Raw genomic sequence first — 16590 nt, forward strand, 5'->3', positions numbered from 1 at the left:
AGCTGTTAAAATAAATAATCTCTATTTTAAAAATGGCATTAAAAAGATAAATAGTACACAATTTACTGGGGGAAGTAAAGGAGGGAGACAGAACATTACTGACGGCTTCCTGGCAAAACAAGACACTAGAATACAAGCACCAAGCTGACACACAGATAAACATTGTAAGGGCACTGGTGTAATGAAGAATTTGGGTGGAGCTGCCTGCTTCCAACTGCTTGAACAAAGAAACTAACAAAGGAAAAATTACTAATTTTAAAAGTAAGCTAAAGAGAAAGCTAACAAAACATTGGACTTAGCATTTTAAAATGAGACTAAGCATGATGTTGCAGAAGCACTTTCCAACTAACTAGGGTTGGATGCTGAGGAACAGTATTCTCTACTAGAGATCACAGATGCCTACATGTTTTCTTTCAGTCCTGTATAAGGTGTCCATGCTGAGGATGTAAGTAAACACACACATTTGCTTTGTAATTTTGAAAGCATTTTGAATAGTAAGTACATTTCAGTTAGGAGCTGTGGCAATTGGGGAAAACAATTATTTGAGCTCGTGAGCTCAAGTAATCTTGAACTACTGTGCTACATATTTTGCACTAGGGGTGTCACTCTCAAGAAGTCTACACAGGAACATCTCAGGCATTCCCACTGATCCTTTCCCACTTGTGTATATTAGAAAGACTGGACCAGTGACTGGTAGGTCATTGTCAGCACTCCATTCCTGCCAGGGCAATAACCCAAAAGGTCATCAGCAAAAAAATCCAAACCAGAGCCAGGCACTGAGGGGGTCACCAAGCATTCAAGGATTTTATAGTCAAAACTACCACATGTGTGAGTACAACAAGTGGTGTTGCAAAACTGTGAGCCTGTGTTTCTAATGCACTTACTGGAATTAGTAAGGACCACCGCTGTTTAGTCAAAATCTCTGTGTCATAGACTGACTCTACTTCAGTGTCATCAAAGTGTCAGCCAAAAATTCTGAAGTGGCAGTAAGATTTGCTATGGAAGAATCCAAAATGTGTACAGATTTTGGCCCCCTTTTGGGAAGGGGCTAATTGTGGAGTACAGTACATGTTGTTGGCCTTTTTTTATTTTTAATGACTCATATTTTGGACCTTATTCCTGTTTGTCTTTCAATGCCAAACAGAAACTACTATTTAGGTCAAACTGCTGTTGTGGTACTAATAGAAGCAGACATCAGTTTTGTCGATGGATTTCACAGCTATGCATTTTCCAGAGTGAAATTCCCTCTCTAGGCTACTTCTGACATTTAGCTGTGATGGTGTTAATACCAACTTCTAGTGCTGCCTCTGCCATTTTACTTGCACACGCTCAGCTGGGGAATAAAGCTGGGGAGCTACCTTTCAGCTTTTTTTTTTTTCATGGAGGCTCTGAGTACAGCATCTTCTCCCAGATCCAGCTTTCGGGCGACTTCATGCTGCTGCTGCATGGTCCCAGCTCTTTCAGCTCTTCCTATCCACTGGTGTGATCCTGCCTCTTGGCATGTCCCTGGCTGCTGCCAGCTTTGCTATGTTCTGCTTCTCTACAGGGCTTTTTTCTAACTCTGACTCCCCAGGCTCTTGCCTACTGCTTGCTGATGAGTGACAGCTTTGGAGAGAAGCCTCAGCTCATGCCCAGAGGTTTTTAGCCTGTGTTCTGGTCCATGCCTCGACTAAGATGCCTCTGCAATGAGGCTTGCTGCACTGCTGCCCTGGAACCAGTGCCTCAGGCATGCGTGGGAAAGGGAGACTTGCCAGCTTACGTACCAAAAGGCTGGCACCAGCAAATGAGGTTGCTGCAGGCCTCTCATCCCTTCCCATCAGGTAACAGAGTGAATTGAAGTGTCTCTGCAGTACAAAATTGACACAATTTAAGCATTTTCCCTTTACAAGAGCCACCAGGACCCATTAGATGGTCCTGAGCATTGGAACTGTTAGATAAAATTAAAGGGATATGGAGCTGGTTTGGTTGCTTGCTGGTGTAACTCCATGTGTGCAAGACTTCACTGAATTTCCTCCAGTTCTCATCATCTGAGTATTTGGCTCTCCACCTTCAACTCTGAGCACTGAGACTTCTGAAGATGGATCTTTAAGCCTGTTTATGCACAGATGGTCAGATCCTGAGCTACAGCCAAAGATATGGGCTGAGAGAGTACAAAAATGGATTTAGGTACCTTTGAATTTCTGCCTTATCTGTATTATTTTGCTTGCTCTGATTAAAATAAATAATACTTTAACTTGCAGAATAGCCAAACATGAGCTGGTTAGCAATCCCAGGGTCTCTACTACCAGCTAATGTCTGGAAGGCTGAAAGTACGTCTTAAGGCTGCTATTTTCTTCCTTTCCGTCCTCAGATTTTTCTCCAGGTAAGAGGAACCCTAAAATTACTTGGTTTTTGTTCACTTTCTGAGAGGGCTTTGCTAACAGGAACAGCATGACTGAGCAAGCCTGATAATTAGGTTTGGTTTTACTTGCATGGATAACAAGATGGTTTCTGTGAAATTTCCTGATCTCTTTCAAACTGATCCTCTTTTACAGTACATGTATGATATAAAATCCACCACTGCATTAATTTTTTCTGCTCTTCTTGGTTTTGTCTCTTGTTTTTGTGTTTGGTTTTGTTCAGTGGGGTTTTCTTTCCTGGTCAACTGTTCCACCCAAACTTTCCACGCAGAACAGGTGATGCCACCCTGAAACTCTCATAACAGAAGGATGTTCTTACCACTTATTGCTTTGAGTTGCTTGTCATGCTCTGAATTAACAGAAGTTAGTTGCAGCACCCACATTTAATCGTAACTGTGCATATGGTTTAGCTCTCACAGATAATAGGGATGAGTATTTAGTAGCTAGAAAGAGCTATTTCACTGAGACTTTGAAGCAGACCATTCAACCCAGAGCTAATGGCCTTTCAGTAATAAGGATTTACTTTATTTTACTGCCTTGTAGCTACAGTGTTATGGTACCCAGACTTGGGATTATTCCTTCGTCCTTTCTGCAAGTGGCTGCAAAGGGCATGGAGGGAGTGGAGAAGGCACAGCTGGTCAGCAACTAATTCTGTCCCCTCCCCATGCAGGCCTTAATAGTAATGAAGGACCTTGGCAGAGAGGAGAGCAGACAAACATCCAGTACGTGTGCATGGCGTCCCTGCTCACAGCCTAAATTAACTGACAGATATCTAGGCTCCAAAACAAGTATTTCCAGCGCATGGGAATGGGCTAACCTTACCTCTGGGATCACAGCACAGGAGAAACAGGGTGCAAATTTCTCAGCATCACCAGAGCAGCCTGGTGGCTGTTTGGTGGGAAAAGCAGTCATACACTGCTTGGTGCCCCAGAGAGGAGGTAAAGCCTGCAGACTCAATGATGACCTGAGCCTAGTGATAAGCCCTGTTCAGCACTGTGCCACAGCTGAGCCCTTTCCATCACTCACAGCCCTGAGCAGCCATCTGTCTGTTGCTGCAGCCACTGGGTTTGCTAAGTCAGTCAGGACTTCTCCCCATAGATTCCCGCTTTGCTTCTAGCATGACCCAGACTGTTTTCTCTGCCCTGCCTTGTAGAACCATCCCAACTCCCCCCATCATGTTCCCTCCTTTACTCTTCCTACAATGTTTTTAGAAATTTACATGAGCTATCCAATTGCCTCACCCCTCGGTGAGGGAAGTTGGACTACAGAAGTCAATAGACTGGGATCTGTTTCTGCCCAAACTGGTTCACCTGGATGCTGGTTCCCAACCAGACTTTCTGTGAGGTGGGAAAGGGGCAAGGCAAGAAGGAAAAGTAGGAGAAATCAGGAGCAGCAAGGCTTGTTCTGAAAGAATTAGGGGAAAATTGCTCCAGGCAGGGAGTCTGTGTATCTATCCCTGGGAGCTGGGGTGATGTACAGCTGATGGACAGCCTTCCCTTTCTCCTCTGTGTGCTCCCCATTCCCAGGACAGTTTTAGGGCACTGGACATCCAGTGAAGAGGAAGAGGTAGATTAGGGGGAAGAGGGAGCAAGAAGCCAGCAGAGGACTGGCAGCACCTGATGAGTCTGCAGCATGGGATAGCAGTTAGTTCTCCTCCTTCCACGGGGAACAGCCCTCTGTCAAGTTCTGGTCTTCCCCTGCTATGCTCATTGGCCACAGAAGATCCTGAGCTGGAAGAGACCCGTAAGAACCATTGAGTGCACCTGTTACCTGTGTTTGCCACAGAAAGGCTTTCCAGTCTGGCTATCAAGAAGGCTCTTTCCATCTCCACTGCACTCAGACCCTGGTCTTTGAGGGAGCTCTCTCTGCGAAGCCTAGGCTCAGCCTAATACTTTTAACCACCCCTACCAGTGTTTTTTTCAGAAGCCATATTTATGACAATATATACATTAGATACAGATTGCTTAATTTGCATAGGTGCCAGACACAGAGATGCACAAAATTTGGCAGGTAAGCCCAGACACAAGGAGTGTGAGTGTTGCAAAAGGGAGGAGACAGGGCCCTTGTTTGTGTACTTGTGGGGATTGCTGCTGGCAGGGCCAAATGGGTTTAACTGGAACCCAAAAAGTTTCAGATCAAAGCTGTGAAAGGGCTTTAAAACACATTCTGCTCTCCTCCTGCACTGCACCAGCACTCTCTTATGCTTTGCTTTAAGCAAAACCTTTGACTGTGGTCAAATAATTATGCATGTGAAGAAGGTGCCACATGAGGCAGCTGCAGCAGGTTTTGGCAAATCAGCCAAGTGTGAGACATCCTGGTGGAACCCTGTCAGGTATAACAGTGATGGTTACACACTGTCTACCTCCCATCTTCCCCACCTCACTGCCGGGGTCCTTGCACTAGCAGTGGCCAAAGCAGGGGCTTGCTGCCTCAGCCCGCACAGTCCACCAGCCAGACTTGGAGAAATTGCCCTTATCAGCATCTGCTTTTTTTTCCCCTGCTGCTGGGACTGCTGCTGGGACAGACGGCACTGGGAGAGGGCACAGCAGACATGGGGGAGGTAAAGCGTTACAGATTGTTGCTGTTCAGTTCATCAGAGCCTATCTGTCAGGGCCTTTAAAATGCATTCAGTCCCAGTACAAAACAAGAGGCTTTAGTTTGATGCTATTTAGTAGGATCTGCTAATAATGAACCAAAAACTTGGACAGGCACGTCTGCCAAATCTAGCTAAGCAGTTCAATGCATTAGCATAACCAACTTGCTACTCCTCCCTGCAGAGTCGAACAAGATGGGTAACACACCTCATCCCTTCCCGTTCACAGCCCAGGGTTTTGTCTCAAGCCATTAAAAATGGTGGCCTTGTGCAAAAACACCAAGCTGTAAATGAGGATATCCCTCACAAATGTTCAAATCCTGCTCTGCTACCTGGCAAAAGAGACTAACATTTTGTGACTATGATACCGCAAGAAGGGGAGATCCATTAGAGTTTTGCAGACCCTTTGCTCTTGAATGAGAGGATCTATGTAGAGTTTAAGATGTCTTAAATTGTACACATTTTAGCTGATTCGTCTTGAGTTTTCTAAGTGGAGACATGGCAGAAATTTGCTGAAAAGCTAATTGAAATTTTGCCTGTTGGCAAAAGGCCAACTATGAATAATTATAGCAAAGGCAACTGTTGACAAGTGAGGTTACTTAAACCCTCTTTGATTTCATCACTTGTTTTTGGTAAGCAGGAGGCACATCATCGGAAATTCTGCTGTCTGAGGATGACAGAAGATTGGGGATGTGGTTATCTGCCTTCACTTACTACATTCTGAACTCTCCCTCTCAGAGGCTGAGTGGGATGGCCAGAAAATAGGGAGGATGTGGTTTCTGAATTCTGAATCATGACAGTTTTCCCCCAATACTCTTACCTGTAGTAATTAAAAAATTCCAGTCTGGTGATTAGACTGTAGTTGGTCTCGAGCTCTATGGGCCTTGACACTAGCTTCTTAAATTTCAGGACTAACCAGACTAATGAAATTGAATTTTTTAATTAAAAGTTCTCCTAAACTGATACTCAATTGGAGGCCAAGCTGAGCAACTGCATTTTAGAAGTCATTCTGTTACTTCCACTTCTGTTTGCATTTCTTCCCAAGGAACTCTTAAGTCCCACACTAATCCTTTTTGTAAAACCTTGCAGTAGAGTCAGATCCAGGCTACACACTAGAAATAGGTAATATGAATGAAAATATTCCAGCAATTTTATGTTTGCTATTTCAACCTGTGTTTGAATAGATGACCTTCAGAGACCCCATCCAGCCCTATTTGTTCCACTCTTCATAATATCCATGGGAAAATGATGACTGAAAAGTGGTGGGTGCCTCTTGCTTCCAAAGATTTATTCCTAGCTGGTAAACAAGTTAACTACATGTGTAGGGAAAAAAAAATCAACCAACCCCAACCAAATAACCAAAAAATAACCCCAAAAAAAGCTTAGGAGGCCTCCAGAACCTTAAATATGTACCTCAGAATTGCTGAACACTATTTCTCTATTTTAGACAGTAAAGATATGATTACTGTTTCTTCTCAGATCAGGCTAAAGCACTTGGAAGGGAAATCTGGTACTTTTGTCAGTTTTTACCCTAGTCCTGCCTGTCTAGGGAGTTGAGCTGGTACTTGGGTCACTTCTCTCCTGCATCTGGGTAACAGCAAGTGAACAAAGCCTCAAGTGATGAGCAGTGGTTCCTGCAGGACCCCAAGAGGTGGCTTTCAGAGATCTCTCAGCAGATGACAGATCCTGGTGACAGGATTATTTTGGTCCCTGATTAGGACAAAACAGGCATGCAGTGCATCCCACAAATATTCCCCATGAGAACTTGTGCTTACAGCCTGAAGTTCTGCTGCACTAAGCACCAACTCCAGTAGTATGCACAGCACTAGATACTGGTGTAGTACCTGATCCTCTGTGTAGTTTAACACCAAACTCAAATTCATTCATACCTTCAAGCTTCACTTGATTTAATGATGACCTCTTCTAGTGTTTTCTCAAGTTAGCGATTAGCTGACACATATAAATCTAATATTAACTGTGATATTAACCTTTTTCCTGGCTACTGTTCAGCTTATCTCTGAAATTCATTTCCAGGCTTTGGACCACTCTTACCCTGAAAGCTGAGCAACACTAAAATGCAGCAATCTTACCATCACAGTACATCTTAAACTGCCTATACCTCATGGAAAAATCTGACAGATGCCTTCCTTAGAAATGCTTTGGTTTAGGTATGTCATTCTATTTTGTTTCTTTAATACATTTCCATGAAAACAGGGTCATGGTTTAGAATTTAGTCTTCTATGTATTCCTGACTTCAGTCATAACCTCTGTCCACATCAACATTAGCTAGGACATCATCTTTGCAGCATACACCAGATTTGAAAGAGATATTTTAATTTTTTTTTTCTGTAAAGATCTGAAACCTAAGCAGAAAAATAATCAAAGTTTTCTCATCCTTTTAAATTATTCTTAGTGTGAATTGATTTTGTGGTATTGATTCTAGGAATACTGTCTGTAAGCAGTTATATTTTGTGCAATATATTACATAGTAAAAACAATTCAGTGCATGTATTTATAAAAAATAGAATAATTCTTTTATACATATAACACATGCCCCTACATACACACACATAATCATAGAAATTCAGTCAATCAATGTAGCTCCTGGTTACATTAATGCATTTCTTTTTCTATTCTGTGTTCTCACTAGAAAAGATGATAATGGCCTTGCAGTTGTCTTTTTCAGTGTAGAACAGCGTATACATTTGAAACTCATTGGGAAAAAACACCTCATGAATTTCCATGCATAGCTGAAAAGCTGAGTAAGAAAACGGGCAAAAGATGCATTGTAGCAACCAACACACAGAATAAACCAGGCAGCACTTTATACATAAAGTTACATATTCTACTACAGGAAGGTGGATTTAAATTCAATGTCAGAATGCCATCACCTGCCCTAGCTGAAACGACACCTTATTTCGGTTTTAAGGCTGTTGCATTCGAGCTCTTGAAAAAAAGAATCCCAAAATAAGTAAACCTACTTTCCCTGGAAATTTGCTGATTCTTCCTTGCCTCAGAAGGATCCAGGAAATGGTAGACATATACATACTCCAAATTTAAGTCCAGAGCTTGATTAATAGGCTACCTGACCTTTCCCAGGGAGACACAGCAGCGAGGGCTGGAGAGGGCCGGTGCAGGGAAGAGGGGCTGCGCAGCTCCTCGGGGCTCTCCCTAGCTGGGACAAGAACTGCATTCATGCATAATAATTTCTGAACTGCATATTTTCCAGTCTTTTATGAGTTGTCTGCTACTGCTTAAAGGTTCACCTACATGCTGGTTTTGGGATTCATTTACCTGTAGATCAGTTCAGAAAGAGGTGGTTATATGGGTATAAGCTATAGTGCTAAAAGCATCGTTAGCCTAGTATAACTGTGTTCACCCCAGCAGGGTAGGAAGTAATTTTAATTATATTCTTAAGTTAAAACATCACAAAAATGTGTATAAATCATTCCTGGGAGCAAAGATAACAGATGAATGAGCTATATTGCAAAAGCTGGTTGAAATACTTTAGTGTTTATAGTGCTAATGTTGGTACTTTAGAATAATCTGCATTGTAACTTAAAAATAAATTCATTAATCTTTCAATTTATTTTAGTTGTGATTATTTTGTCCTCAGCTCCCTTGTCAATATGTGGCTGCTTAACAATAATTAAACTGCATCTTATGAAATGCATTTATGCAAGATGGTTTCTTCCCATGAAGAAGACAGCTTCCCATGGATTGCTTTAGTCCACTTGGAATTGCAGGTTGGGACTTATCTGCCTCACCAGGATAAGGAGAAAAATTTAAGAATTTCACTTGAGGTCTTGGTTAGTATTTTTTACCACCATGAAACAATCTAAGAATTAAAGGATGACAGAAAACCCCCTCAAATCACATTTTCAAAAGCATTTTCCAAAAGTGACTATGTTAGTAGATTTTATTGTCACCAGAAAGCCTCTGGTAATCTTACAAAGCATCTGCAATGAATAATCTTCCCCTCCCCCATCTTCATTTGTTGCCAGAAACAGCTTATAAATGCTCAGTTGAAGACTGTGCCAAATTTTGCTTTTAGGCACACTTGTAAATAGAAAATATTTCCACTGATTTTGGTAGAATTATTCCAGATTTACGCAGATGCAAGTGAAAGCCAAATTTTGCCTGGGCCTTTCCTCATGGGTGCCACTTGGTGCCCTGATCAGCTCCAGAACTGCTGCCTCTGGTGTCAGTGGAAGGTAAGTGCTTGAGCTGAGTCTGCCCATAATTTGACAAATTATTATAAACAGATTTGAACAAATATTTCTTTACAAAACAAACTGGTCAGCAGGCTCCAGGCTTTTTTCTCCTGATGCATTTTACAGGAAATAATATTAAGTTAGCTATTATGAAACTACCCCCTCCTCACACACACATAATTGCTTCCAGCTTGCTGATTATTACCCTTTCCTTAACTGATAGAGTGAGAAGAGAAATAAAAATATCTCCATACAGTAGGCCAAATCCTCATCTGGTATAAATCGACATAGCTCCATCAAAGTCAATAAAATCATCTTGATTTACACCAGTCAAGGAGCTGATGCACTATGATTTTTTTACTTGCTTTTAAAAATAAAACCTTATGTGATTGTGTAACCAACATTGCAACAGAAACCGGCATTTTCTTTTGTGAAGTCAAACATGCCCTCCCTTTGACTTTCAAACATTTTCACTTAGATAGTCCTTCTATAGCTTTTTTTCCCTTCTGTCAGAATGCTCCTACTACCCTGGTGTCATGAGTGAGGTACAAACTGGACTGAAAGATGATCAAGCACAAAATAATAATTTCCTGGAGTAATGAGGACAAAGAATGAAATGCTACCACTACTCTTTCACCCAAAAGAGGAAAGAGGGCTAAGCAAAGTGCAAGATTAAAAAAAATTGTTTCTGACATTCTCTCTGATCACCATTCTCCAATTAGCAAACATATATCAAGAGCTCCAAGAAATTAGTCATTCCTACTCAGGAATGACAGTACTGTAAAGTACTATTGTAGATTAATTTTTTAAAATAATCTTTAAAATATTACAACAAGACTTGTTACAAGGTTTACCAGAGATGATGGAAACTATGTGCTCTCCCTGGACAAACAGATTTCTGAAGTCTTTTTTCAGTGTTCTCTGGGGGCTGTGAAACACATGGTGATTTTTTTGGGAATACTCTTTGTCTCTTGTACTTCTCAAAAGCACAGCGAGCTGTTCACAGCAAATCTTTTACATCCATTTCAGGGACTTCTAGGCATTTCAGTGTGGTACATTGTCAAATAAAGATCTGGTCTTTCCCAAAACCTTAATTTTTTTCACTGGTTGTTTTGATTGATGTGTATATTCAGAAATTAATGATAATTTCAATAGCATCTTGAAAAATTGGAATGATTTCATTGTTAATGCTGACATAGTTTTGTACTGGTTCAGCAAAGACTTTTAAGAAAATGTACATTTATTAATTCTTGGTGTTTAGCAGCCCCTCCTAACAGCATGCTGGTAGTTTTATTAAAGTTAATGGTGATATTTGCAGGATTGTAGCCTTTAATTTCCAATAGCTTTCTTGAATACTGTAAAAGATTGAAGTGTAATAAAAAATTGCATTAGCATGAATTTCCAAATGTTTTCATTCAAAATTCAGTCAAGATTAAGCTTGCTTTAAGATACGTATTCCATTGCTTTGAATAACATCTTGAAAAACATTCTATGATGTCTGGAATTCAGTTGCAAAGACTGAATTGGAATTCAGTCACACATTCTAGTCTCTGTTTTAATACATATTTTTTGATTCATAGGCCAGTCTGAAACACATTCAGAATTGACTGGAAAAGTTTTTATAGTAAGACTTGAAAATTTGAGTATCATATTTGGTCGTTATCACTACACTACTTATTTTGATTTGGAAAAGATTGCTTACCTCTATTATTACACTGTGAGCCCTTTGGCTTTGGGATGCTGCTTTCTCTGAAACCATCATTTTAGACTGCAGACTTTATTTTGTGATACAGCTTTTCCACCTGGTCAAATGAATGAATGACTGAGATGTTGACGCAGAAAAATTAAATTCAGGTCCTTTATTACCCCTCTGTTTCCATGGCAGGATATGACTTGAAAACATGATCCCTGGAGAAAACAGTGGTTTCCCAAGTACCCTATAAGCAAGTATTTATAGGCAGGTACTCTCCAGATCTGTGCAGAGGAAACTAAAATAAAACAGAAATTGACAAACACTTTCCATTCAGTTGGCATTGAAAGAGTGGCCCTGTCTCAGAAAGGCCCTTTCTCAAGAAAGGTGGTGGTAGATCTTGCCAGACAATTCTCAGTTGTCACGTGTAGGGTAGGCCAGGCTTGCATAACATGGGCAAGGAGTGTCAAGTCCTGCTGGGGACAAACAAAAGTTTTTCAAGAAGTCAGGTCCTGTCCTCTGGTACTGATGGGGACAAACAAATTGCTACCAAATGAAGACAATGAATCAAAAAGATTTTACTTAGCTAGAAAGTGCAGTCCTTCACAGGGCCACAGTTCAGGCTTGCAAACTCTCAGGATGTTTCTCAGGCTGCAGGAGGTTGGCTTTCAAGCTGCCAGTTCAATAACCCAGAGCAGTCGAGAGGCTGCTCTCTACAAAGCTGGTCCTGTTTCCTTCATAGCAGTGGAGCAACAGTGTCATGCCAACATGGACACTTGCAAGACTTGTGCTTTTCCTGGAAAAATCACAATTGTTCTTTGAGGAAGTTGTGTCAGCTGGTATTGAGATGGATGATCTGGATGCTCTACGCACAGACCATTTGCCAACAGGTTGGACACCAGAGATCTGGGCAGTGTACTGCCCCATTTTGGGGAGATTGGCTTCAGCTCTGATTGCTGAAATTTTGTCAAAGCAGGGTGCTTCCAATGACATGCTTCAAGCTCAGAACTTGTTTCAGTAGAAAACACAAATGTAACCAGTTCCAACTCAAGGTTCTTTCCTCTAAGCATAAATCACATATGGAATAAGTGTAAAAGAATTTAGGTAGCATCTTAGACTGCTTTTATTTTTACCTACAGCAAAACTTTTATTTTATTCCAAAGTATAGCAACAAAGGTCGAAAGAACACGGCACTGTCTTGCCTGAAGCATTCTGAAGCTTTGTGGCATCTTTAGACTGGATTCTTGGCTTTGGAGACTAGAGAAACCTGAAAGTGTACTGGAAGCGAAGTCAAAACAGCTTGTTACCCAACTTGCTTTTTCTACAAAGTATTGAAATACTAAGAACACAGGCAAATAATGCTTGGATTCAACTCTCTTTGTTTGTGTTGAGTTCCATTTGTTTGTCTGAAGCCAAACTAGGTGAATAATTTTGCATTCTTTATCTTAGCAGTGAATTGTGTGGTACTGAAATTTGAGTAAGATAAGATCACAAACAAGTGAAAGCATGTGTAGGCTGAAAAATCAATATGTTTCAAAGTAACAGCTGAGAAACAAATGATTCCTGTACTAATAGGCTGAAAACTAGGTTTAGAGATTCTGCTAGGGCTGATAGTATTACTTACAGTAAAGCAGTATTAAAAGTAATTTGAGCTGCCTTCATAGTCAGATGTTAATCATGCCATCACCTAGAAATAAGGTGGTCAAAAGACTGAAAATGTAACTGTAACATTAAGGATTTTTAAGCTTCTCAGGTTTTGCATAATAATTAGATCTTAACAACTGTAGTTCTTTTTAATTACTCATGCTGAGGTCTGCTCTTTCCATTTATCCTGAAATTTTCTAATATTTTACTTCAATTATTCAGAATAGCTACTCTTTTGCTAAGATGTTCTTATTTTTCAGTTCAGGACTCAACGTCATTGTCACCAAAGAGCAGCAGAATTCCTACTAACTTAATCACATTCAGACCTTTACCATGCCTAACATCAGAAAGCCATTAATAACTAGCTTATACTAACCCAAGTCTGTTCTCTCAGTGATGACACATCTTAAAAATAGTTTCCTGTAAATGGAATCTACATTTCTGTACTTAATTGTAACTTTCTAGGAGTCACTCTTCTGGTAACCTTTACACTTTGCTGAAACAAAACACTCATTGCCCTTGAGAAACACCTGAATAAGCCATACCTAATATACAATTCAAGAATAATTAAAGGCAATAAGTGAAAACTGTAGGCTAGCAGCAATATAATATAAAAGTTCCCCTTTGCCACCAGAATCTGCCTTTTCCAGCCCCTGCTTCACCTTGAGCATTTAAAATGGTGTAGAACTCAAACACCTGACTGTTCAAAAGTAATCCTCAGAACCTCCAGTCTCTGTGTCTGGTACGTAATTCACTAGGACAGAACTAAACATCACCTGTTTATAGCTCTATCTAGATGCTGAAGTCTCACAAGCAAGCCATACATGTACTATAAACATCAGTGTATTTATAACACAGAATTCCCCAAATTCTCATCACCTCAGCAGATGATTGATTTTTTTAAAAAGCTACACATGCAATAGCAGTCTCATCCTCTTTGAAGGTATTTGTTTGGTCAACAGCATTCTTTAGAGAAAAGCTGTGTTGACAGGAAAAAGGACAGGTTGTTGAGTTATGAGGCTGTGGAATAATTGCGGTAAGGAGGACTCAGCAGCGACAAGAAGAACTGTAAACCAAGATGGGTGTCAATTCAGTGCTTTGATGAAGCCAGAGTGACTCAAGTGGCATGTCGAGGCATACCACACAGAGCCTTATCTTCTTAGTTCTACATAAATGTATTAAAATGGAAGAAAAAAACCAAGGGAAAATACCACTCAGAAATCAGCAGAGCTACATCTTCCCAGTGTGGATCTTACTAACAGTGCTTAAGATGGAGTTTGGACTAAAGGCCTTAACATGTGAGAAGCTCCCAGTCCAGACTCTTTGATTTTTATGAGATGGAAAGAAGTGCTGATTAAGGGAGCTGTGTAACTTAAAAAATTAAAATCCTCACACATGATGTTAAATGGCTGAGGAAAGAGTAGAAATGAAAGAAGACTGACCTATTTTTTAACCTATTTAACAATGACTGTAAATAGTTCTACCTACATGCCCCTGAAGTTCCAAATTTATTTTCTTGGGAGTTTTTCAACAGCTGTGAAATCACTAATCTGGAGAAGCCTGAATGAAATGTAAAATCTTATCAAATTTGGCAATTTCCATTAGAACATGGCCTGCTCCTGTTCTAAGATTTGTGGTGTTGTGAATTGATCCTATCACTTACAGGTTAATCATTTCTAACTCTGATTTTCCAGCACATTGACAACTGTTAGCTCCACGTCTGGGATCCTTCTGGACCAGTGACTGGAACTTGTTTAGACTCCAGATCTGGTATCCCAGTCCCTCTGAGTTCCCAGTGGTCCTCCAAGTCCCTCTTGCTCTTCTAATCCAAGCCAGGATGCACTGTAGCCCTCTCAATGTTTCCAGCAGCAGAAATCCACAGCTACATACCCTGGGGGAAGAGAATGCACTCCTGTGTAGTAGAGGTAGGAGGAGGTGGCCTGTGGAAGGGAGAAGGAAGCCAGCACTTGCAAGAGCAGGACTCTTAGTATGCAGGCCTCTTGCCCAAGCCATTCAAGGTTAGTTCTGTTGTAACAAGCCCATTACCTGTCCAGTGGTAACACCATTTAGCCTGTGACATTGGTACCTGTGTTGGAGCTTTAAATGTAATCCAGTGAAATCCATCATGAAGTCCATCCAATCAAATTGATGGCTAAAAACCCCACTTAAAGCTGTATTCAAAACAAAAATCAAAACACAACATGGCATTAACAAGATCCAAATGGAATTCATACAGTAATTCAGACACGGTCTTTTATTTTTTCCATGAAGTTTAATGTGGGCCTGGTTTGAAATGTACTACAATATGCATTACTTGTTATGAATAAGAAAACCACTTATGACAGAGTACCCAATGACATCTGCCATTACAAGTGACTTAAAAGCATTCTTAAATATTATAAATATCCCAAGGAATTGTGACTCTTTCTCCCACAAAAACTTTTTATAACATCAGTGCAAGCTAACTTTTGACTTACCCTACTGCTGTAAAGCTGGATATAACAGTTCGATGCTGAGCTGTGTTTTTGATTGATAAGGATGCACTTAAACTAACACTAACAATTGATTTTGCCTAATGATCTAAACTATTCCAGAACTGTAAGTTCTAGGAAACTGTAACAAGTTCAGAGATAAAATGAAAAACAAATAAGAACCAAGCTGAAAAGGGTGACATTAACAGAAATGTTATAAATCTAATATTTTTGAAATCGGGCGGTGAAGGGCAAGGTGAAATTCACCTTGTACAGATAACATCTATATACCACTTTCTTTGCAAAGTGTCATAATAGGGAGCCATCTGAATCATCCGGTGCATAATATTTTTCTTATCTTTTTGTGAGACAAAGTTCACATAAAGTGATAAGGAGATGGAGCAAATTACAAGTATGAAAAGAGTACTTTCAAACAGGTGTCTGTGTTGCCTTTTAATTTTTTGGTTGTCACGTGTTCATCCCTGTTGCTACCTAACCTTCCAAGATAGGATATGGATGAAAATCTTTCTTTGAACCAGGATTTCATGCATCTGCAGAAAAAGAGGACAGAAAGTGATCATTTACACCAGAGAAGCAGGTTTAAACAGGCTGAAATCAGCATCTTTCTCCAGAGTCCTTGTTCTGTTCCCTTCTCAGTCAAACCTAGAAAGAGACAAGCCTGAGTCTGGAGAACATTAGCCATCATTTCATTTTGCTAAGTGAGCCATACAAATTTATGGTGTCTCTAGATAAGGGGTTTTATGTGTTACCTACTACACTTTAAATTACTGTAATTCTATCCCTGCACTGTTCAGGCTGCTTACTGTACTGGCAACCAAACAGGTTTAGTTTGAGGGTGTGAAGTCCTCTTTTTCTCATAACTGGCATCACCTATCTCTTAGATGCACATTGAGCGTTCCTCCCACTATACATCTGATTGTCATAAAAGGAAAAATAACATTTTCTTCCTGGCATAAGAAGTTATTATTGGAATGTTTGAATTAGTATGTCTTTCAGGAGGATAATAGGGCAGTATCAACTCTATCCCTTCAAGTCTTCCTAAATAAACAGACAGTAAGAAATTTCTTCTTCTCAAACACTGTGCTTGGCCCTCAGATCCACTCAGTGCCCCAAATGACTCTCTCTTTTCTTTCTTCTTCCTTCTCACACAGTGTAGTACCCAGTCAGCCCCAGGATTTGTAGCTAGTTATAACAGGGCAAAGGTTTTACATCACTCTAGGCAACAAGAACACAAAACCAAAATTTCCATCCCCTTGCTCTAGGCAACTGCTAGAAAGAGGGTTGGGTTTTTTGTTCTGTTTTGTTTTGGGGCTGGTGGGATTTTTGTTCCTAGAGGCAGTGTCTTTGCTCTTAATTAATTCACATCAACCTGGGAAAATCACATGTACTGCCTGGACTACTTCTTGCTCAGGCCTTCAGCAATGGTTCAACCCCTTGCTTAGGAGAGCTGCTACCTCCATGTTTCCAGAGTTACCACTGTACTAGAGGAGCAGCCTCCAGTTAGCCTGAAAGAGGAGACAGTAGGGCAGCCAGATGTATAAATCAAGTGGACAACTGT

This window comes from Corvus moneduloides, chromosome 6 (genome assembly GCF_009650955.1).
Source record: "Corvus moneduloides isolate bCorMon1 chromosome 6, bCorMon1.pri, whole genome shotgun sequence".
NCBI classification, from domain to species: domain Eukaryota; kingdom Metazoa; phylum Chordata; class Aves; order Passeriformes; family Corvidae; genus Corvus; species Corvus moneduloides.